This window comes from Amblyomma maculatum, chromosome 1, assembly GCF_055883805.1.
Source record: "Amblyomma maculatum isolate TAMU_Amacu chromosome 1, ASM5588380v1, whole genome shotgun sequence".
NCBI lineage: Eukaryota > Metazoa > Arthropoda > Arachnida > Ixodida > Ixodidae > Amblyomma > Amblyomma maculatum.
Window position 1 is genome coordinate 360159162 of NC_139344.1, and position 24184 is coordinate 360183345.

Genomic DNA, 24184 nt, shown 5'->3' on the forward strand with positions numbered 1-24184 from the left:
GGAAAATGACTAACCAATAAACAGAGGCAAATGAGGGAGCAATAATGGAGGCAAAGTCCCGTGAATAATGCAGGAGATTGAGAGAAGCAAGCGAAAAAAGAGAAAATATGTAAAACGAATGCAGAAACCACCAATATATAACCAGGGCAATGAAAGCGCAGCTTCCGAGAGGATATAAACTTTCCGGCTGCTAGAGATGGTTGCCTTATGAAGAATGGTGATAAAAAAAGATTGATTTGGTTCTAATCTCACCCGTACGAAATTTTTATAACAGATTGCCCTTCTGGAAAAGCTGCATTATTGTGTGTGAAAAAAAAATACTCTTTGATAACCTTTTCATAGCGATGCAAGCATATTCGTTACAGCAATACTTCGCTGGCATCTCTACTGAGAATGTTTCAAGCTTTTACACAAATATTGCAACGTTCCTGCGCATTCGTAGAACCGTTAAATGTGCAGAACAGCAAAACATTTGCGTAAAAGGTTGGCTTTATTGAAGTTCACCATACTTGAAAGGTTGTGATGTTTAGTACAATCATTCGTATTGGCTTGTGTTTAATGAATTCCTCGTTTTGTAGATGAAAAAGCACATCGATTCTGAAAACATTTCGTAACTTTTGTCCAAAATTATCTGCAAAAATAGATATTTAAAAGGATGAAGGGAAATAATCTAGCTGTTCATTGTATATACATTGTTATCATTTCCTTCTGGAGAAGTGAATGTGTCTTGCTTTTAATGTGTCTTGCTTTTTTGCGATGAATTCAGTGATGTACTCTTTGCCTTATCAAAGTTTCCCGAACAAAGGATAAAAATTGACACTTCGAACATTTTAGATTAAACGATTTTGTGGAGACATACATTTCTCGCTATTTCGCTCATTTTTTCTTCAATCTGTGTTTCTCACCTGAATTAACGATTGTCTAAGTGCAGCAATTTTCCAGGGACTGCTCACTGTTCCTTTTAGAGTTTGCTATGTGGTGTTATATTCAAACGGTCGAGCAAGGGTGACCCGTGAAAAAAAAATATTCAGTTAAATGCCCTTTACATGTCATCATGCAAAAAAACTAAATGAATGGAATAAACTAATATTCTGTACATGGGTTCCACACAAGTTGATATTGTTAACTCAACAAATCTACCATATCGACTTCCAATCTGTTGCATCTGTCACCAAGTTCGACAGGCAAAAGAAGGAACATAGAACAAAATAAGAATAATGGAATGTCTTACAGATCGCCCAACCAACCATTCAGCAGTAATATGATCAAGAATTCAGGCACAAGGTACAGGCGCACGCGCAATATGGATACACCTGGCTCTGCGAACTGCGCTTCTATTACCCTAGTGTAACTTTCACTACAAACATTTGGTCTAGGTCGTGTTGCTTTCGCATATCCGTCTCTATATTCTCGCTACTTACAATGAAGGGCATGCAATTTCAATTACATAAGCCCTGTGCCCTAATCCTTTTGTAAAATAGCTTCCACCTTGGCAAGCTGATGGATTCTAAATGGCGTGACACCATCCTGACCACTGTACAGTCAACGGCTGCGTCACAAGTTTGATACAAAATTACGTGCGATATTTTCGGATCCCTTTTTTTTCTCAAAGCTGCAGTACAGTGAGGGCAATGCTTTCCCGCCTGAATGACCTGAATATACACTACTTGTAAAATAAATAAAATGAACAGGTGGGCACTCTTTTCGCAAGAAAATCAGCATTAGCGTTAAGCCAACTGCCACCCTGGCGACCACCATAGGGAAAGGCCACTTTTCGATGGAGGCGAAAAGCAGGGAGTCCGTGTGTTGTTTGATGTCAGTGCACGTTAAGAGGCCCAGTGAATTCACATTTACCTCAGCCCCCCACGACAGCGTCTCTTAGTCTCTTTGGAAATTAAGCCACATAAACCAAGCGAAACCAGTCATTATGGTAATGACTTTCAACTTACCTCCAGTCTTCATAAAGACGAAAGCCGCTAGTCTAGCGAAATCTCGTGAGTAAGAGTTGTGCTTGGGATCTGCGCATCGAATTTCTGCGCCTAAGTGTAACTTGCAAATAACGGATTTATTAGGAGGGAAATTAGCTAAGAAAACAATTGATGGTGACTGTAACGAATAAAGGTTATGCGATATCAATGAAGTTATTCTGTAATAATAATGACTAATATAATGATCATAAAATACTTACGGAACGACAAATATGTCAAATTCGACATGCAAGACCGCAACTGACGGGAAATGAGTAAACATGCTTAGCAATGAGTGGCAATGCCTACGTTACTAGGAATGACTCAATGCGACTACGGAACAACCAATATATCAAACGATTACTTGTAGCGACAGTAAGTGATCGAAAATGAGCAGACATGCTAAGCTATGAGTGGTAATACAAAGGCTAGGTAAGACTCAGCCTGACTACGGAATGACCAGAATGTCAAACGACAACTTGTAATGGCTGCAACTGACTAAAAATGAGCAAATAGCTCAACTATGAGTGGTAATAACTACAATGACTACGCATGACTCAGCATGACTACGGAACAAGCAATATGTAAAACGACGATTGTAATGACCGCAACTGACTGAAAATGAGCAAATATGCTTAGCTATGGCTGGTAATGGCTACAATGACTAGGGGTCGTGTAAATATGTTTAAAAGTAATTGTATGATTGTCGACACATTGCTCGAAACCTCAAAGCACCACCTCTAATTTTCTCTCTTGTTAAAAAAAGCATCTTAAGAGCATCGTTTTTTTTTTTACATTCATATGTTGCACAACGCGCTGTATAATGTAGAATATAAGGGAATTGTATTATTTTGCACAGTCTGATTTCGCGCGATACACCAATTAAAGCAAATATTTCCGTTCTGAGTGAGATAAATAAAACGTTCTTTAACTAAGCAAACCTGAGCGTGTAACCTGAAAAATTACTTAAATGTGATGTTTTTCATATCTCTCATAAATCGTTTTCACGGGAATAGTTCTCGTGCCTTAGCAGTGACAATGGCAGAAAGACGAATGTAATCTACTTGGCCCTTCGAACTCACTCTTCTTTTACGCCACACCAAACTGAGTTGGTTTTCTACCAGTACCAGGATCCTTTTGAGATAAGCGACATGGTATGTTGCAGACACACCACAAGTGCGAATGACCTGTCCTTGAGGGAGTCATTTCCTCTCAGTAATAGGGAAGAGCAACCTTGTATATTCTCTTCGGGCTGGCCCAGCTTTTTCTTTTGCAGCGCTTGCTGTTTCCGTCTTTGCCGAGTGTCACTGGAGACTTGCGTGTTATCAGTGGTCTCTCATGGACCCTTTACTCTATTCGAATTGTTTCGCAAAGGCTGAGTCATCCATATAATAGCAATAGCCCTGGTTTCTGGCTTGTTTCGAAACCGGCAAGCTTTGATAAAAGCTTCATTCACGATTGGCCTACAGGGAGTTGTTTCAATATGGTCCACGTGCTGAGATACCCCTGACGCTAGATTTTCTAGATGATGCATTCACCTGAAGAAAACACGTGAGGGCTTCGCAGCACGAATAACAGTGATACTAATTTATTTCATGTATTTATTTATTTCTGGATACTGCACTCACCACACGGTTATTTTAGCAGAGGGATACAGGAATAGTTCAAAACAACGGCATGTAGAGATGAAAACGCTTGGGACTGGTTATAGAGTGCAAAGCAAAATACACACGACAGCGCTGAGGTCATCCGCAATTAAATATGAATAAAGCAAAAAAACAAAACTTATTACAAGAAATAGCGTTTTTTATATACTTGATATAAATTCAGTTAATGGTGTTGCAGAAACGGCGTTATTTTTCGTTTGATTCAAGTTTACGATTCTACGGGTAAAGAATGAATGCTTGAAAGTTTGATTAGGCAAAGAAAACGCGTAATAACACGTGAGAAAACTTTTACAATAGCAAAGCAGTCATTTGTAGAAAAAAATGACTTATCCAGACTATTGCAGCTGCATATGCGAGAAAGAAGCGTTTTGTAGCAATATTTTGTTCGTGATGCAGTTGGGCACCATAGAACAGAAATTGAAACTTCAAGTTTGAAATGTTTAGTCCTCAGGAGAGTAGCGCCGATGGATGTTCTCACATCGAGCCTTTACCTTGCTGCTCTCTGTCCCAGGCGAGCGGATGACTTTTCACGTAGGTTATGAGAATAAAAGGCATTTGTTCCACACTCTCGACATATTTTGTTGACCACCATCCTTAATCTGGTGCAAAAAAATATACCAAATTCGAGCTTCCCTAAATATTCTAAAAACTTCGGAACTTTTAGGCCAACAATTAGGGGGACTTCATCTCCCCCTTAAGAATACTATTGAACAGTGGCCTGTAGGCCTGTCTATATACACACATGCTCATTCACAAAAAATCATAAGATAGCACTTGTAGTGAACGTCCACATGACATACATGCGAACCCCGCTTCTTCCCAAGCATTGCAAGGAATGTTCCTGTCAGAGAAGTTTAAAAACACAGGATAAATTGAAGAGGGCCACTATTTTGGCGGCATACCCAGCATTGCCGCTCGTCTAGAGCTCTGATACCTTTTTGTTCATTGTTTATATCTTGTTACCATTTCCTTCATCTCGGTAAATAGTTATGTAAACCAAGCATTATTTCCAATTACAAATACCATGTTTAAAAAACATCTTGTGTATTCTTATCCAAGAGTGTTTGGCTCACAACCCAAACATTACGCATTCTAATTCCCCCAGAGCATTAAAATTTCTGGTAGTTTTCTTTAAGCAAAATAAACGTTTAAGAAGAAGAATTATTTGAAGCATGCGGATACCTCTGACTCGAATTACATGTCCCGTTTCAATCACCTTTACTGCACGAGTGACCTCATGTCTCACGTGAGCGGTGAGCAGTGCGATATTCTGCCGTGACGTACCTCTTGAATTTTTCCATCAATAAGCAGTTTTCGCGCATGTTAAACGTTGTCCACCGTGACGATGAAGTTTCCTCTATATGGGACCCTTCACTTTTCGCATTAGAGAGGTATATCCATTAGAGAGGTATCCATCGTAAAACTGTCCTATAAAAAAGCAAACTTAATCCCTTAGATGAATTTCAGGGTACGAAAACTGTACAATACGTAATGGATGCTAGCTCCTAGCAATGGGCCTCGAGTCATACGTTCGGTGCTCGGATATCACTACTGCAGCCAGAGTGACGGAGACATAGTGAATAAATGAAACGCAGGACTGTATCAGCAATGGAGGAATTACATAACGGGACGAGAAAGTGAGAGACCTGCCAACGATGCCAAGTTGTCGCATACCTGATACAAACCAATTTGGTGCGCCAAAAAGCAAAAACATGCATCAATGCGCCGGCACATCAAGCACCAAACGAGACTCGATAAGAAGAGCACGAGACTCAGTTCTGAAAAGCTGTTTAGGGAGATTGCCGTTCAAGCCGTGAAATGCATGGATAGAAGGTAAGCGGCTGAAGCCAGTGGAAAGTTCAGGCCTCAGAAGCTGCTGCACAAGTACGAGGAGTCCGGCAACCATTAGCTATGATCCGTATAGTGTGGCAATTTCTTTTTGTATTCCATTTCAAACTTGCACCACTTTACAAAACGATATGCACACTATTATTTCTTATCTTTCAATAGACAAATTAGGGTATCAACCACACTGACACTGCCAACCATTATCCCCAACGGCATCATGCAGGAGAACACTTAGGCATCGATAGCGGAGTGCCTCGCCGCTCCTAGGAAGTAAATTATTAGGAAAGGCAATTGGGCTAACGATGTTTCTTGGGGGAAACAGGGGGAAACCGAACCTCAGTGACTGAGAAATTCAGGGGCCCGCCAGAAGCCGCACCCCCCAACCAACTCCCAATTCATGCAATTTCTCAGCCTACACTTCCCCACAACCCCACACACACGCTTCTCGAAACATTCTGTAAGAAAATTCATTACAGCAAGAAGTCAAATAAATTGGCGATGGGGAGTACAATTTTATTCAACCATTCTTCCGTCACGTTCATCGAAATGTAACTTTTGACAATTTTATCAATGATTAAAAAGGTGATGCTCAGGACGCAAATTAACTTATCAGCCCCTCGTAACTTTTATAAGGAACTGTGAATTGGGTACATATTCCATGATACTATGGACAATATATGAGCCTCTGTTAATCTCTTCACCTGTAGCCCAAGGCTACTGCCACATCAAACGCATGACCCAGGTTAACGTGAACTCCACAATCTATTATTGCATCAACGTATGCAATCTTCACTTTCTGAGCAAGAAATGTATACTAAAGTAGATATAAACTTTATTCCATACGCTTTCCTTCTTGCTTCTAATTATTTTTACCCCGGCAACAAGACAGATTCGGCAAATTGAATTTTGATATAGATAATGGTCTAGCATTTTAGACGATTAGCCACCTCACAAGGTTTTCTTTTATATAATACCCGTTCATCTCACATTGCATCCCAATAAATATTAGTGAAGCATAAAAACATTCCATGATGTTAAATCTTTTTTCCCGGTGGATGGGTTGAAATTGTGAAAATGTAATATTTGTTACCTACGCACGGTTATTTATTATCCATTCAGTAACTGCCTACAGGGACTGTTCACATTGTTCTTTTCATCACATAAAGTACACTGCTAGTGCAATGGCCTAACGGAAAAAATCTGCCGAGGCGGTAGCAGTCTTCTCTACCACAACAGCTAAGCCACTTTTTATTTGCTCTGCCGGCCAATAGCTAGACTAAAATTATGAAGCAACAGAAACTGAACCGTGCTCTTACAGATCAACTCAAAATGACAACGCCGCTTACATCTCCTCAGGTTTGCGAGCATTTCAAGATGCCAAATTTATTAGTCAACTTTGTCCTGGGTTTCAAGATTTTTCGTCGAACAGGCGTAATCATCACTTGAGATGGTCTGACCAATTCCTTCATTATTCCTTTTTTTCCTCATATCATCAGCGAGTGGAATCAACTTTGACACCAAATCGCTGCATACCAGAATGCAATGCTGTTTCGAGCTCTGTTGGGGGATGTACAACAGGTTGCGCGAAGACTTTGTTTTGCTTCTTCGTTCCTTGAGTTAGAAGCCTTGACAACTCCGCACTGACGCATGTTCTCTACCTGTTCTTCAATGACTTGTCGTTCTTTGACGGAGACACGATAACGGCGCTGACACACGAGATAATGAGCCCAAGTGTCAATGTAGTGCTCATTAGTAGACGTGCCTTTCAAAACAGGCCTGTGGCAATCGGAGGGGGAGCGGAACTCCTCAAAAATCGTAAGAAGCTGGGTTCGCTGATAAGAAAGAAGACAGGTGTCAGTCGAGAGAATAAATAGGTCGGTCGACAATGGGCGGGCGTGGATGGAACCGAACTGATGGCATCCATGTCAAGCGGTGGTGATCCTCCGCGGTCGTCTTCGGGTTGAAAACAGAATCGAGTAGCTGCTCGGTACCGACACACTCGCCGCGGCGCAAAGCGAAGGGGCTTTAAATTGGGTTCGAGACTCACAATAGCGAAGCCGGCTGATATGGTGAGCAGGGCCTGAGGTAGGGGCAGACAGTGATGGTAAACAAAAATATGAGACGGGACGGGGTGAAGATGACACTTTCATCGCGGACATCGTCACAGGAGAGAGGCACAATCATAGATGAACACGCAGGAATATAAATACAGTCGGCAACAACAGCTTTAACAGAAACAGATGCGTCTCAACCTTCAGCTGTAGGTATTGTAGTTAATGAAAAAAATAAACAAAGAACATTTAGTAGTTCTCTGTAAAACTCGCACACGTTATTCAGTGATTCGCGTCCTATAATTAGAACGGTTATGGTGCGGACCATCAACCCTTTCTTGCCTTCCTTATCGGCAATCCTTAGGATCGAGTGTCCAGCAGACACATCATCAAAACAACTTAATGACAAGATATGAAATCGGATGTCTGATAGGTATACCGTGTATGAGGAGCCTCAAAAAGTCTCGTAACCATCAAATAAGATAAGGAGCATATCAATATATATATATATATATATATATGGTCGCTCTATGTAGAAAGCAGTCACAAGCTACAGTCGATAATGCGGTGAGGTGCTAGAAAATGCAACCCTAAATCATTCAAGTTATCTGTTACATCATTATGGTAAGTTTTGCTCTATCAGCATCTAACGCTATATTCCCCTATAAGTTTTAAGCAACTCCTGGAAGAACTCAACGCAAATTATCGATCCTGCGTTCCCCAATAAATCAATATTGCTGCTCTGCTCACAGCAGGCTGGAAGTGCAGACGTGATAGAAAATGTAAGCAGCAAAAGGGGTATCGGTACAAAATATAGAGGAAGTGCTGTTAAATGTTTTGTAAAGACAGTTGTGGTTATACGATTGCTTCTTTGTAAGGTTTGATTTCGGGAATAACTACCTTGTAATGAGGCAAGTAGCAGAAGCCATGCATGCTTAGTCTCTTCAAAAGGTAATCTTTAAAATGCAGATTTTCAAGCACTTATCTAAATTACTTTTTAAATGAACAAATTGTATGTTATGCGATCATAACAAACTATAAATGTTCATGACATTCCGTAATTTTTTTTCAAATAAATAGAATGACTGCTTCATTCTACATAAAGCATGTCATTTGAAAGCAGCTTTACTGATGCTTCGATTCTTTCATTTGCAGCTCTAAAAATAATTTCTATAGCCTACTTCACCAATATTAACGTTTCTGCTATCTTAGAGGCGTTGTTCAGGTTCATAATTGTTTCACAAATATTTGTTGCTAACTTGTGTTATTAGGTACCTACGTAATCATCTCCTAACACTTTGGAAAAAATTGGCATAAAAAATGAGCGCAACCTTCGCAACACAACATATCGCGATGCGAAAAAATAAAGTTCTTCATTTCATTGCATAAAATAAAGCATTATGCCAAAGGCGAAACTTAAACCTTATTGTGAAATTTGCCAGGTGAGATTCAACTTAAGCGTTATAAGAACCAAGAGCATCATATTCGCCACATCAATCTTGTCAGATGCACTATTGCAAAGTTCTATCTCGGATTAGCGACCATCAATCAAATTTTAATGGATGATTGGCTACCTGGAGACATTTCTGCGCACATATTGCCGCGAAACCTTCAAAACAGTATTTCTTGTTTTTTAACAGCCGCCGGCATACAGGCTTATCACTCTGATTCTCGACCGCGTATCAGTTCCGTAATCTTTGTTTGTTAATGCTCGGTGTCGCGAGTCACACCTTTATCAGTTTTGTTGTAGCGCAAGATGCACCGAGATCTGTCGCGAAGGTTGCGGCCACTCGGGTGTCTTTCCACAATGTTCCAGCCCGTGCTGGTAGCTGTTTGCGACGTTATCTAGATTGTTCTGTGCAGCCTTTAAATTGAGCGTTGACGAGTGTGACGGGCATTCTTTGTTCGACGATCGACGAGCACGTTTGTTTCTATCGCCGCCGCCGATTTGCTTAGTTCTTTTGCGGGCGCAAGTCAGCCCAAATAAACAGTTTCTTTCGTGCAATCATCGACCCTTCAATTGTGTCGTCGACCTCGTCACCACTACGTGACATCTGGTGGAGGTGCTGCCCTTGATCCTTCAAGCGAAGACCTCAGCCGTATACTGTCGCCCTGGAAGACCAACCTACAGGTCACCGAGCCAGCCGCCGCCTCCAAGGCCTACAACCCGAACACGGTCTGCTGCCTGACCCCATTCGATCTCGGAAGGCATCGACGCTGACAATGGCCCAGCCTACAGCACCCGTTGTTTTCGTCCAGCCCCGTGAGCCCCCTTGCTTCCATGGACGACCGGATGAAGATGCGGGAGACTGGATGGACCTTTTCGACCGTGTGGCAGATTTCAACGGCTGGAATGACGCCGCGAAACTTAGGCAAGTCTACTTTGTTCTTCAAGGACATGCCCGAGTTTGGTTCGAAAATCATGAGGCAACTATGAAGGATTGGGAGACTTTCAAGGAAGCGTTTCTGACTGCCTTCTCAAGCATCGTCCGAAAGGAAAGAGCCCAGGCCCTCCTTCAGTCAAGACTGCAACTTCCTAACGAGTCTGTCCTGGCGTACGTTGAGGAGATGAAGCGCCTCTTTCGCCGCGCCGACCCTAACATGACTGAAGGTGAGAGAGTCAAACTTTTAATGCGAGGCGTCAAAGAATCGCTTTTTGGAAATCTTGTCCGAAATCCGCCAAAAACAGTGGCGGAATTTGAAACGGAAGCGTCTGCCATCGAGAAGACGTTGTACACCCGGATGCGTCACTACGAGCGGCCACTTCAGCCAGACTACTCAAGCCACTACCCTATCGCATCTACAAGTGGAGAGAACCTTCGTGACCTCATCCGGGAGATCGTGCGAGAGGAGCTCCGCCGAATGCAGCCATCATCGCAACAACCCCAGGTGGCGACGCTCGCGGACGTCGTCCGTGAAGAAGTCCAGCAGGCGCTGGGCGTTCCTGAAGCGACGGCTGCGACTGTTCCAGCACAAGAGGCAACAGCGATGAACTACGCTGGTGCATTACGTCGCCCTCCGCCCCGACGTGATGACTTACCGAGCCCTCGCCGCTACCGTGCTGTTCCTGAAAGCCGCCCCTTGGCCCCCGCCCGCCAAGCCTACCAACGACCACCAAGCCCCAGGAAGTGCGACGCCTGGAGGACTGCAAACAACCAGCCATTATGCTTCCACTGCGGTGAGGCCGGCCACATTCTGCGACACTGCCCGTACCGACGAATCGGTCTCCGCGGATTTGCAGTCGACGCTCCACGACCACGCCCGGGTGAACGACCACAAGAAATCGACAACTATCTGCGTAGCGGTGAGATTACGCCACCAAGCCGTCGGTTCAGATCTCCATCGCCGTACAGGGCCCGCTTTGCGTCGCCAGGCCGTAACTCTGATGAGAGTATGCGCGGAAGGTCCCCAAGCCCGCGCAGGGGAAACTAAAGGCAGCAACCTTTGGAGGTGAGGTTGCTCAACGGCGACAAGACGAAGATCCTCCGCCGCCGACGACCACTAACGACGACACCGCTATTTCATTGCCGCTCCACACGACGTCATCGACGACAACACGACCAAAGTGCAAGCAGACACCGCCGCCCAGCGAAGTAACAACGGTATGCCCCGGCCATGACCTGAAGAAACGACGGAGCCGAGATCGGACACTAAGGCCCACGTGCAATGCGAGGACGCGAACAAGTGACCTTGAAGTTGATATCGACGGTCGCAGAGTCACTGCCCTAGTAGACACCGGAGCTGACTATTCAGTCATTAGTGGACCGTTAGCCTCTCAGCTCAGAAAAGTTACCACCGCTTGGGATGGCCCGCTGATTCGCACCGCAGGTGGCAACCTGATTACTCCATCGGGACGATGCACTGCAAGAATAACCGTAAATGGGCGTATTTACCCCACCAGCTTTGTGGTCTTGCAGCAGTGCTCCCGCGACGTGATTTTAGGCATGGACTTCCTAAATGAAAATAGGGCTATCATCGACCTCCGATCCAAGCTCATCAAGCTCTCTGCAGACAAAGCCATACCTGCTACGACGACTTCGACGCAACACGTCGCTCTAAACGTCCTCGACGGAGAATTGACCGTGCCGCCCCGATCAAGCATCGCCGTCAGCGTAGGTAGCACAGACATTGAAACCGCTGAAGGAATCGTCGAAGGAAATATCCAATTGCTCTTGGAACGAGGTATCGGCATCGCAAGAGGCATCACGAAATTCCGGAAAGGACAAGCTCAGGTGCTGGTAACAAACTTCACTGAAGAATACCGGCATCTAAACAAGGGCACGACCATCGCTTTTCTCGACGAATTAGCCGACCTCAAAGATGTATTCGCCCTCCACGACCAAACGCTGGAAGACGCACCGGACCAATTCCGTCAGCCCAAATTTGACATCAACCCGGCATTGACCCACAGCAGGAAAGACCAGATTCTCAGTCTTCTTCGAAGCTACGGGGAGTGCTTCTCGTCATCATCGAAGGTACGACAAACACCACTGGCCAAGCACCGCATTATGACGGACGAACACGCCCGACCTCTGCGCCGAAGCCCTTATCGTGTATCGCCGCGAGAACGCCAGTCCATTCGCGATCAAGTTGAGGAAATGCTGCGTGATGACGTAATCCAGCCCTCGAACAGCCCCTGGGCGGCACCAGTCGTTTTGGTCAAGAAGAAAGACAGCACACTTCGCTTCTGCGTTGATTACCGCCGCTTGAATAGCATAACGAAGAAGGATGTCTACCCGCTTCCCCGCATCGACGACACTCTCGACCGACTCTGCAATGCAAGGTACTTCTCATCGATGGACCTGAAGAGCGGATATTGGCAAATTGAGGTCGACGAAAGAGATCGCGAGAAGACCGCATTCATCACACCGGACGGCCTTTATGAGTTCAAGGTGATGCCATTTGGCCTCTGCTCCGCACCAGCCACGTTTCAACGAGTAATGGACACAGTCCTGGCAGGGTTGAAGTGGCAAATTTGTTTGGTATATTTGGACGACGTTGTTGTCTTCTCGTCAAACTTTGAAGACCACATAAAACGACTACAAACAGTGCTGGAAGCCATCAAGTCATCGGGACTAACGCTAAAAGCAGAGAAGTGTCACTTCGCCTACGAAGAACTCCGATTCCTAGGTCACATCGTTAGCAAGGACGGTATTCGCCCAGACCCGGAGAAAACAGCTGCAATCGCACAATTCCCACCGCCTGCCGACAAGAAAGCTGTGCGCCGATTCCTTGGGCTGTGCGCTTATTATCGACGATTTGTCAGAAACTTTTCGCGGATCGCCGAACCGTTGACGCAGCTTACAAAGGCTGACGTACCTTTTAAATGGGAAGCGCCGCAAGGAGAAGCCTTCGACGAACTCAAGCGCCGCCTGCAATGCCCTCCCGTACTTGGCCACTTTGATGAAAACGCCGAGACCGAAATTCACACCGACGCGAGCAGTGTGGGCCTAGGAGCCGTTCTCGTCCAGAAGAGTGCCGGACAGGAGAAAGTAATCGCCTACGCTAGCAGGTCACTCACAAAAGCCGAAGTGAATTACTCGACGACCGAGAAGGAGTGCCTTGCAATCATCTGGGCCACTTCTAAGTTTCGTCCATACCTATACGGCCGACCATTCAAGGTGGTAAGCGACCATCACGCGCTCTGCTGGCTGGCTAATTTGAAAGATCCTTCCGGCCGCCTTGCCAGATGGAGCCTACGACTTCAAGAATTTGACATGGCTGTAGTCTATAAGTCGGGCCGAAAGCATTCCGACGCAGACTGCTTATCCCGCGCTCCCGTCGATGCTCCCCCGAAGGACGATGACGACGACGCCTTTTTGGGACTGGTAAGCGCCAGCAGTTTCGCAGAACAACAGCGATCAGACCCTGAGCTGAAAGCGCTAGCCGATTACTTGGAAGGAAAGACCGCTTCCCCTCCTGGTGTGTTCAGGCGACATTTATCATCCTTCACGTTAAGCAATGGCCTCCTCGTGAAGAAGAACTTCGCACCCAACAAGACCGCGCAGCTTCTCGTAGTGCCTAAAACCCTTCGGCAAGAAATTCTGCAGGCGTTGCACGATGAGCCCACAGCAGGCCACCTCGGATTTGCGCGCACGTTACGTCGAATCCAAGAGAAGTATTACTGGCCGCGACTGCCTGCCGAAGTTGCCCACTACGTGAAGACGTGTCGTGAGTGCCAACGACGCAAGACGCCACCGATCAGACCAGCAGGACTACTAAACCCGATTCCGCCCCCAATCCTGCCCTTTCAGCAAATTGGGATGGATCTCCTCGGCCCCTTTCCATCTTCGTCTATGGGTAACAAGTGGATCATCGTGGCCACTGACTACCTTACCCGTTACGCCGAAGCAAGAGCACTACCAAATGGTACCGCGGCAGAAGTCGCCAAATTTTTTGTCGAACAAATTCTCTTGCGACACGGCGCCCCAGAAGTGCTCATCACGGACAGGGGAACGGCGTTTACGGCAGAGTTGACGCAAGCCATCCTGGAATACAGTCACACAAGCCATCGACGAACAACTGCGTACCATCCCCAGACCAATGGCCTCACGGAGCGCCTGAACAAAACGATCGCGGACATGATCGCTATGTACGTCGACGCTGAACACAAGACCTGGGACACCATCTTGCCGTACGTGATCTTCGCGTATAACACGGCAGTCCAGGAGACGACCAGAGCGACCCCGTTTAAGCTTGTGTACGGCAGGGAGCCCACGACGACGCTCGACGCAATGCTGCCGCACGTAACCAGCGAAGACAACCTTGACGTCGCCGTCTACCTGCAGCGTGCAGAGGAAGCCCGACGACTCGCACGGCTGCGTATTAAAGACCAACAGCGCACCGACAGTCGACGATACAATTTACGACGACGCCATGCAGAGTACAATCCAGGAGACCAAGTGTGGGTTTGGACACCAATTCGCCGTCGCGGATTAAGTGAAAAGTTGTTACGTCGATACTTTGGGTCATACAAAATCCTTCGCCGCGTCGGACCACTGGACTATGAAGTCATTCCCGACGGAACGTCAGCATCACAACGGCGACGCGCTTGCCCAGAAATTGTACATGTTGTACGACTGAAGCCATATTACGTGCGTGAAAGAATCTGTGGTGTTTAAGCTTTCCAGTGTTTATGTTTAAGTTTCTTTGTTTTGGAACATCGAGGCGATGTTTTTTTTAAGGGGGGAGTAATGCCGCGAAACCTTCAAAACAGTATTTCTTGTTTTTTAACAGCCGCCGGCATACAGGCTTATCACTCTGATTCTCGACCGCGTATCAGTTCCGTAATCTTTGTTTGTTAATGCTCGGTGTCGCGAGTCACACCTTTATCAGTTTTGTTGTAGCGCAAGATGCACCGAGATCTGTCGCGAAGGTTGCGGCCACTCGGGTGTCTTTCCACAATGTTCCAGCCCGTGCTGGTAGCTGTTTGCGACGTTATCTAGATTGTTCTGTGCAGCCTTTAAATTGAGCGTTGACGAGTGTGACGGGCATTCTTTGTTCGACGATCGACGAGCACGTTTGTTTCTATCGCCGCCGCCGATTTGCTTAGTTCTTTTGCGGGCGCAAGTCAGCCCAAATAAACAGTTTCTTTCGTGCAATCATCGACCCTTCAATTGTGTCGTCGACCTCGTCACCACTACGTGACAATATGGATGAGAGATTTTTGCGTTTCTTCACTCACATGCGACAATGATGAATAGACAGCTTGAAAGCAGTTGTGCATGCCAAGGAATTCTCAGTATAAACCAGGGATCCCAAAAAATGCCTTAGACTTCGTGAATTTCTCCAGAATATGTGGGGACAGCTTTGAATGTGGTGTAGCAACATAAATTCTCGGAAACGCCAGCTGTACAAAGCGACATTTTCGCTGGAGACTACAGAAAGAACTATCATGATAATGAAGAAACGGGAATGTGGAGGCTATAAAGCAACCCATTCTGCGATGCTGATATTTATTTGCTAGGCATGCTCTCTTCTACTTTAAAGGGCCACTGTCCAGGGAAGGCCCTTTTAAGCAAAGGAGCCCAGTGTTTCGATCAGGTACCGGAGATAGTCTGTGCAAAATGCTACAGTGACACGCGCGCCGCAAAGCATCGAAAATACAATTCAAAGCTCTCTCATTCTCTCCTCCGGGAAGCCAGCTTCCCCGTTCCCTGCGCTGGCCCGACGAGCCACAGTAATGACGTACGTACCGCGAACGACGTCCATTGGTCCGTCTCGCTGACTGGCGGGAGAAGGATGGGTCGCTGCGCGCTTTTCCCTCGCCACGGCCAGACTGAATCCAGCGGCGCGCGCTCCCTTGGCCGTTTTTTTTTTTTCGCGCTCGCGGAGAGCCACGCCCCACCTCCCGCCAAACGTGGAGGAGGAAGAGGAATTTGTATTGCGGAGGCTAGACGACCTCGGGCAGGAGAGTGAAAAACCTTTGCGAGGGAACGGAAGGAGAGAGGCATGAGAGAATCGGGTGATTGCGGTGGCTGTAACTGCGTTATTAGTTACTCTTTTCAAAAACATTTTGCGGCCTTGCGTTCTAGGGGCGAAGTCTCACAGTCACCGGGGAAGAAAATATTTTCGACCGGAGGGTGGACAGTGGGCCTTTAAGGAGCGACTGCACACTTGTGAAGTTATCTGGAAGGGTAACTATACTACTTGAATACATTTATTAAAGTTTCTTTTGATGTGCTTTAGAAAATGCTGAAGGCTACACTAAATGTAACAGCATTCATTTTCATCAAAACCTGAAGCGCTTAGGACTAGTCATGTGATAGTAATGTTGTTTACTAGTCTGCTGCGGTAATTTATATTCAGAGAGAAAAAACGCGCACAAAAAAAAAGCCAAATACTACTGCCTTTCAAGTGAAAATATTCAAATAAGGTACCTCTGCCTCCACTTTCATCGTTTGTTGTAGATAATAGAAAGCTATGAATAAAAAGCAGTATTAATAAAAAGGGAACAAGTTCTCTGTTTTTACTGATTTGGGTATGGGCGCAATAAGCCATAAGATATTATGTATTGCTAAGCACCTCGTTCATTTTATTCTTAAAAATAGGTTAATTATTTAGGTATAAACAGAAGACAATATTTTGCCTAACTGCATGTCATTCAATGTAAGACTGTTCACAGGTTATTGCGTGATTTACCATGAAATTTCTACTTATACTGACCATCAAGCGTTGTAGTCAGTCCTCACAGCAACGTATACATAATGTTCAAAAAAGCAAATGATCTTAAATCCCACAGAAACAAAATGCCCGCATTAGAACACTCCTCTTCTCTTATTCCAATCCCAAATCTTAAGATAACAATGTTGTCAAACTTATTACTATACACAATTACCTTGGAATCAGTTTTCAGCCGCACAGGATATACCAGATCAATCGTACTTTAGCATCTGCTAGGCGCCGAACCAGAATCTTCAAACAAGGACTAAAGCACCATAAAAAAACTCGCGTGTATCAAGTCATTCAGACATAAAATTAAATGGGTATGTACCACACGATACTCCAGCCAGAACTAATTATACGTAACATCAATTCCCTGCAAAGCCTTGTTATTGGTATTGTTTTCGGACTACTTCCCTCATTTCAGTTACACATTTCTTTTTAAAATGCACTAAAATCGATCCCTTATGACTACGACGAAAGTACGATCGCCTATCGCTCTTTTATAAAATTTATCACAAAAATTGTTTGCTCGATGACTTCTTTCAGTGACCCTCACTTTTACTCGCCGAGATAACCGCTCAAATTGAAACGCCCAGCGTGTCGCTCAACTCATTAAGCGAAATTATATATACCCAGAACAATAGGTGATTGCAATTAACTTTTTTCAGATATCTCCACTAGATTTATAATCGATCAAAATAAAAAATTGTGTACCTATTACTAGTCTTCATTTGCCTAAGTTAAGAAATTGAAGAAGATTACGAAAAGAGATGCTCCGCTTTTTTCCTTCAGTGTTAAGCTTCGTATTTCTACATCTGGCAGTGTCTTAGGCAGCAATAAACGCTCTTTGAAGCATATTCAATCACTGACCATGTACACCTAGTTCGCATGTGTCTATATAAAAAGCTTTTGAATGCGTACAATTAGTTGACAGACCTTTGTTCACACGACAAGCAGGCTAATTCGGTGTGGTCTGCGCCAGTTGAGGCCATGCCGATGAAATATTACTAATGCAAAATAAAAAACATAAATAATGACTAAAGCTACCTAATCAACATTTTATTCTTTTATGGCGCGAGCTTGTAACGGAAATTGAAAACAGCCAGCAATAAAGGCTCTGTTTTTAAACGGCTGCAGTCTGTATTTCGGCTCGAGATGACAACAAAAAGACGGCAATGAAACGAAGTCGGTTCAATTTTCCCAGGTATCCCATTAATAATTTATTTTCGTCCATTGTAGCGCAGGAGTTATGCACGTCTCCGTGATGATATAATTTAACGACGGCCAAACGTGGGAAATCGATTGGGAGCAGTGCCAAAATTGTCATTTCCATGGTTGATATTGTGCACAAAATTTCCGATTTGGAAATGGTGGTCCACTCTGAATGCTGGCGACCTTCAGTTTCGAAAGACAGCTTTTCCTGAAGAGAAGAGGCTGCAAGCGCTGCGTTCTCTAGTTCAGAAACCAAAGTTAGAGGCTAAGTGCCCACCTAACCAGCAATACGAGGAGCGGCTGGACTCGGTGAGAAGTAAAGCGTACAAATGCGAGGAAGAACTCCGAAAGTATCTGGTGATAGCACTGTCGTTCAAGACGATCGGAGTAGCCTCAGAGTTGAAACACTCAAGTAAAAAAAATGTCATGGTACCCTGCAGAACCTAGTTTACAGAGGATTAAATACGCTCGAATTGCTGTGGTTTAACTTCTGCACGCCTGTATACGAGCGTCAAGAAAACGCAACCAAACCATTTGTTCCTGCGCGCGACTCCTCTAAGGTTCTCTGCGAACGTCAAGCACACCACAGCCTGATCGAGACAATATGAATGGGCCGAGGGCATTTGGAATGGGGAAATCTCAGGAAGCCAGCCAGATGGGCAGCGGTGAAGGTGGAGGTAAAGGGTAGGCAAGGGAATTGAAGAATGTATGTCATTGCGTCAGACAATGTTGTATATTTGTGGAGACATATATCGGCACGTATAAAGTTTGTCAGGCGTGTGAAGGAGAAGTACATGTGTGGAGAAGAACAAGCGAATCAGCAATAGAAACGAATGTCGCCGGCTACATGCGCCGTACGTTAGGGGATTTCTCGCAAGAACATGACCATCAGGTTTAGCATAGGAGTAGATCAGCTTCCCCTCTAAAAATAGCAGCAGGCGAAGGTGCCGGTGGAAAGAACTGATCGTAACGGACCTGGATGGTATCTCTACATGACTAACGTAATTTATGCGACGTCTCTGTACGTGCTATGCCTCGCTGATAATAATCCGGAGCTTGCACGGATTCTCGTAGAACAAGAATGACCGCGAACCTACTTGCGCTACTGTTTCGCTTTCGAAATTGCGAATTCTTTATTTTTGACCATGCGTGTCGAGAATTTTATTGTCGTTCTGGTTGTTGTACCCTTATGAACCCAATCTCCGTATTATGTTCTTTAGTGGCAGCGATGACGCAAACGCGAAATTCGACTGTGATATATAATATCCATGGTAGAGATTGAGAAGGCATCTATGCTTAGGACAGCCGTTTTCCACAATTCTGTCCCATTTTTGGTATGACGACTACTGTTTTTCCAAATGCATTCTTTTGGTGCTATTGCATTTTTTTGTAAGTACTGCCCGGAGAATGGTTCTGAGGAAGTAAAAGCTCTGAAAACTGAAGAAAAGAACTATAAACCTGCTATAGAAGAGCCCAGACACCTATAAGTGACTGTAATGTAATACTTCATGGCTGCGTTTGAAAGTTTCTAGGCATTAGAAGTTGAGGAAACGTGTTGACAACCATAACACTCACTGTATGCTTCAGAACATACCAAGAAAAATTACTGAAGGTTCGAAACTTTTTACTGTACATATAGTAATACATTTGGTCTTACAGCATGAGCGACGGTGTCTATCAAGACCATTTTTTTTTTTTCAGTTTCTTATTTCAAATGAAGCAACGAATTATTGCTTTACTTGTTGCCCGAATAACTACGCAACTGTACCAAGAATAATATTATGCAGAAGCATTTAAGCACTCACTGAAAGGAGCTTGAAACACCTAATAAACTGACATACACCTCTTTGTCACACGTAATCGTCCAAGTTTTTTTCACACTTGTTCGAATATATTGCATTTTCATTTATCCTACTCTCGTTCGAGAGTTGGCACCATGGTCCACATAGTCCTACTCAAAGAGAGCCATTCGCTCCTGCAAAGCGAAATGCATCTTTGGGGTGAGCATTCTAACACTAGGTTTCTGATTCAGAAAATAAGGCAACAAAGTTCTGTGAAGAAAGAAACAATTAAGTTAATTCCAAAGCAGGTACCCGGTTTTGATAATGGCAGAGAGGTCAATGGCCTAAATGTGAATGTTCCCTTTAGAAAACCAAAAGGGCGAAACGCCGGGAAACCGGATCTTTGAAATGGGCACTGAGACGCCATAGCGGCACTTTATCCATCGCACATCTGCGGTGAGGGAGAATATATTGAGTGGTACCTTTTGCATTATGGATCTCCTATACAGCAACCTTAAAAATAAGGCCAAATCTTGTTTTGCTTTTCGCCATTGCGGGAGAGAATTCTTCTGTTGAAATGCACTTCGCATCCAAATGTGGTCGATGCTTTCCAAGTAGGCCTTTATCGTGCAGAGAAAGTCAAACACTAGTCGCAAATTTTGTTGTGTAATGCTGCAGGGCACAAAGCGAATAATATACTATAGAGGAGCAAGAAAGGTAGCCCCAGTTTCGGTACTTCAGGAGCGCGAATCAAGCACAACATTTTAAAGAAGAGTGAACTTCAGATACTCTCATGCGGCGGCACTCGAAGAACATCAACACACATTATAAAGTATTATAAAGTCCGCTCTCAGCCTTCCTTGCTCGTGCAAGTTTCGACGTGTGTAATACTTGCGCTCGAAAGTCTATCTTTGCCGGTGTCCTCGGATATTGCCGCACATTTGTTTCACCTACGTCGAAGCGTACATAATTATGGCAAGGGGGCGGGGGGGGGGGGGGGGGGTTAATTTATTTCAAAATGAAGACGCCAATTTGTTTCATTTAACAAGAGCACAGTGCAATAGAAAGCATGCCGGCGAATTAAAAGAAAACAAATTGAATATCACGTTTAATTTTGGAGGAGCAATGGAATACCGAAAGAAATGTTTAGAAGCACTTTGATGCAAGCTGCCAAAATGTCCTACGCGCAGCCAAAGATCGGTTGAAAGGATTTTCTGCGCTTGAAAGGAGTCGCCAATGCTCAATAGAAATCCATTGGTGTACATTTTTGACCACACTTCGGTGGCATCAGCGAATTCCGGTAACAATCTGTCATAAATTTACCCGAAGGAAAATTCCAAAAGTGCAATATGCGACAAATCTTAATTTTTATGATGTTCATAATTGTGTATGGCGCAAAGGCACCTTCGGCCACGACAAAAATATTAGTTGTCGTTCAGCTTCGGTTAACCCTAATTGAATTACGATATCAACGGCAGAACCTTCTTTGGCCTGCTGCACGATTTCCTATCACATCCCATCAGTGTAGGGTGGTACATTATTGGGGACACTTACGCCCATCCTTTAAGGATATGACGCAAGAGCGCAAGCTACCAGCCCACATATAAAGTAACACTTCAACCCAACCGTATGGGCGTGCCAAATTTTGGGGGTGCTCCATCTAAATTACGAAGTCACCACTGATTAGCCGATACTAAGATCTGTTCGGAACAATTTCGGTAACATTCAGATGAAGTCAAATTTCGGTGGACCAGAGGTCTAATTTTCGTGGGTAAGGACGGCTACTTCTGAAACACATTTCGGACCTGTGTAAGCGCTTAGCGAGCGGAGAAACCCCGTCAAATCTCGTTTAGTTTGGTGTCCGAACGATCCCGTTTCGGTCTCTTGATGACTGGAAATCGGTGCCTGGATGATGACTTTCAAGGTAGCCCGCACATAAAATATCGAACGTAAAATATCGACTGGTGCTTTATTGCCATTGGTACTTTACAACACTCCTAAGAACACTGACTTTATTTCAGTTGGTAAGAACACCTGCACTTCTTTAAATCTTGATGACTCTTGTCTAAATAGGTTTTCAAATATTGCTCTAAACGCCCAATTGCGAAAAGAAAGTTGTTGGGTGGCACAAAAAAAAGTCAATGCGCCATATTCGCACCGTAGACACACATGGTACAAAAAACAAAACATGCCTGTTTAATAATCCTCAAAGAACGAAAACTTTCATGTGTACTCTTTAAAAAACATTTGTAAGTACTGTCGAAATTTTGGCAAGAAACTAATTAGCTTTATAAATATTGCTCAAAACGCTGAAGTGCAAACAAGGTAGTTGTTGGTGCCTGGGAAAAAGTCAGTATGCGCCATAGTCACAATGTAGACAGACATGGTGCAAAACGAAACTTTTCCCCTTTCTTCGATGCCTCAAAGAAAGGAAACTTTCTCGTGCACCGTTTTACAAACATTTGCGAGTCGAGGATTCGAGCAAGCCGTCGCACTGCAAAGCAGAGGCGGCTCTGAAACACAAATTAGGAAGCGGCAGCTCGCTAAGATAAAAAGGCAAGGCCGACACATAGAGCCGAACCCGTGAAGAAAGCCTATAGAAAAGCCGGGACATATACGGTACTAAAGGAATATTCAGAAACCTTTGGGCGTAGGCGACAGCCCAGGTTTCATTATGATTATCCGTACATGGTGGATAGAAACAGCGGGACTATTCGCCTATCACGCATAAATTTATTACAGCGCTTACTCAAGTAACATAAACAGGATCCTTCATGCACACTTTTTATTGGTACAAACTCCCACGATTCACAAAACAGCAGCACATGTTAACACGTAGCAAGTGCGCCAAGTTATAGCTGAAATATAAAACAGAAAAACGGATTTAAAAATCGGAGGATATATTCTGTAAACAAGCGCTCAATATAATGACCGGGCCAGACAGCGTAATTAAACGGAGATTCCATGAAGATTGATTTTTGTTGTCATATGCTGGTAGCGTATACCACCACCGGCACGTAAACTTTTCACTTTTTGTTCGCGACGCAAGGCGCAATAAGATCGGCGCACCAGCCCTTCGATGACGGCCGGTATTTCTGGTGAAATGCGCGGCGCATCGCGTGGAAAATTTGTGTTTTTCATTAAATAGAGTGTAGCCCCAAACGCGGCAGCCATCCAGATCGCTATGAGCGCCAAAGGCGCTTCCCTCTACTGCAACGCCGAGTTCATTTTTTCTTTCTGTGTTGACGTTTTTCACGTAAACACTTTGCTGCCCAAATCTCGTTTACCTGTTTGCTGTTTCTTAAACGTGAAGACCTAAAGAGCTACTTGCACAAACGCGCAACCAGAATAATTTATCTAACCTCTTTCTCAGACTTTTAAAAGGACTGCACCGCATTCACTACCACGTTCTCTTAAATCCACGGTGTTCATGGGGAGTTTTGAACCAGCCATGTCAGAAACACGCGCTGAGCGCTGTTACAACGCCTGAGGCCGATCGAAGCTTTATCGCTCCCGGAAGCGAACAGGCGCGCAAAACAACGAGTTCCCGCCTAAAACCTTGCGCAGGCTTTTACCCTCTTATGTTTATTCGCCCTAGGCCCTCTGTAATTATACCGGGTTTTAACGGTTGCTGCACCGTGGACGCCAGTTGGCAAGTAATTTCATTTATTGCTCTGAACAAGTTCCTTAGCTAGCGAGACCGGCCATTCCTTCCCTAAGGCGAAAACGGACAAAATGAACACGAGCTGTTGCCTAGGCAGCATGGCCTTTATTCTTGAAGTACTTAAATATCGCACGGAGTTTAATAACCTCGTTGTTGACAGGTTACACCGAGCGGTACTTTACCAACCTGGAACTAGTGAGACTTTCTGCGAACACTGTTCGAAAACAGTGCATCGATTAGTAATTCAATAGCAATTAAACCGCAAGTAAGTACCAATATGTTACAAAAACAATGTGATGGCATTTTTGAAGAAAAAAAATGAATAGTCATTAGTTTATTAAAGACTAAGAAGCATTCCGCGGTAATTATGAGCTTGTTCGCGAATACTGGTTGTCTGCAACAGTCAGCTTTCATAAAAGGTAAATGTGAGATGAAAACTTTGTTTCAGAAAAAAATGTTCCGGGGGCCTTCGTACGCTTCATAGGCGATTTATTCAAGCCTAGCTTCATTTTGAAATGGACGAGTCTCGGGACACTTTATCCTGTCATGATGCCACTTCAATATTAAATGGGTTGCGTTGTAAAATAAATTTAGCTTAGCATAGGTGCATCAACTGCAACATGCTTAAAATATTCTCGCTATAAGGGGGACTTTTTACACTCTGCCATCGTGAATGATAGGACAATGCGGGCAGTGCAAATGGTTTGTACGCCATTAAGGGGTCATTATGGCCGTGGTAGATAAGATCCGTGGTAGACAGGTAGATAATAGTTATGCCATTTTTAAGGATTTAAAGTTTGGTATTAGGACACTTAACAACATGCCAAAA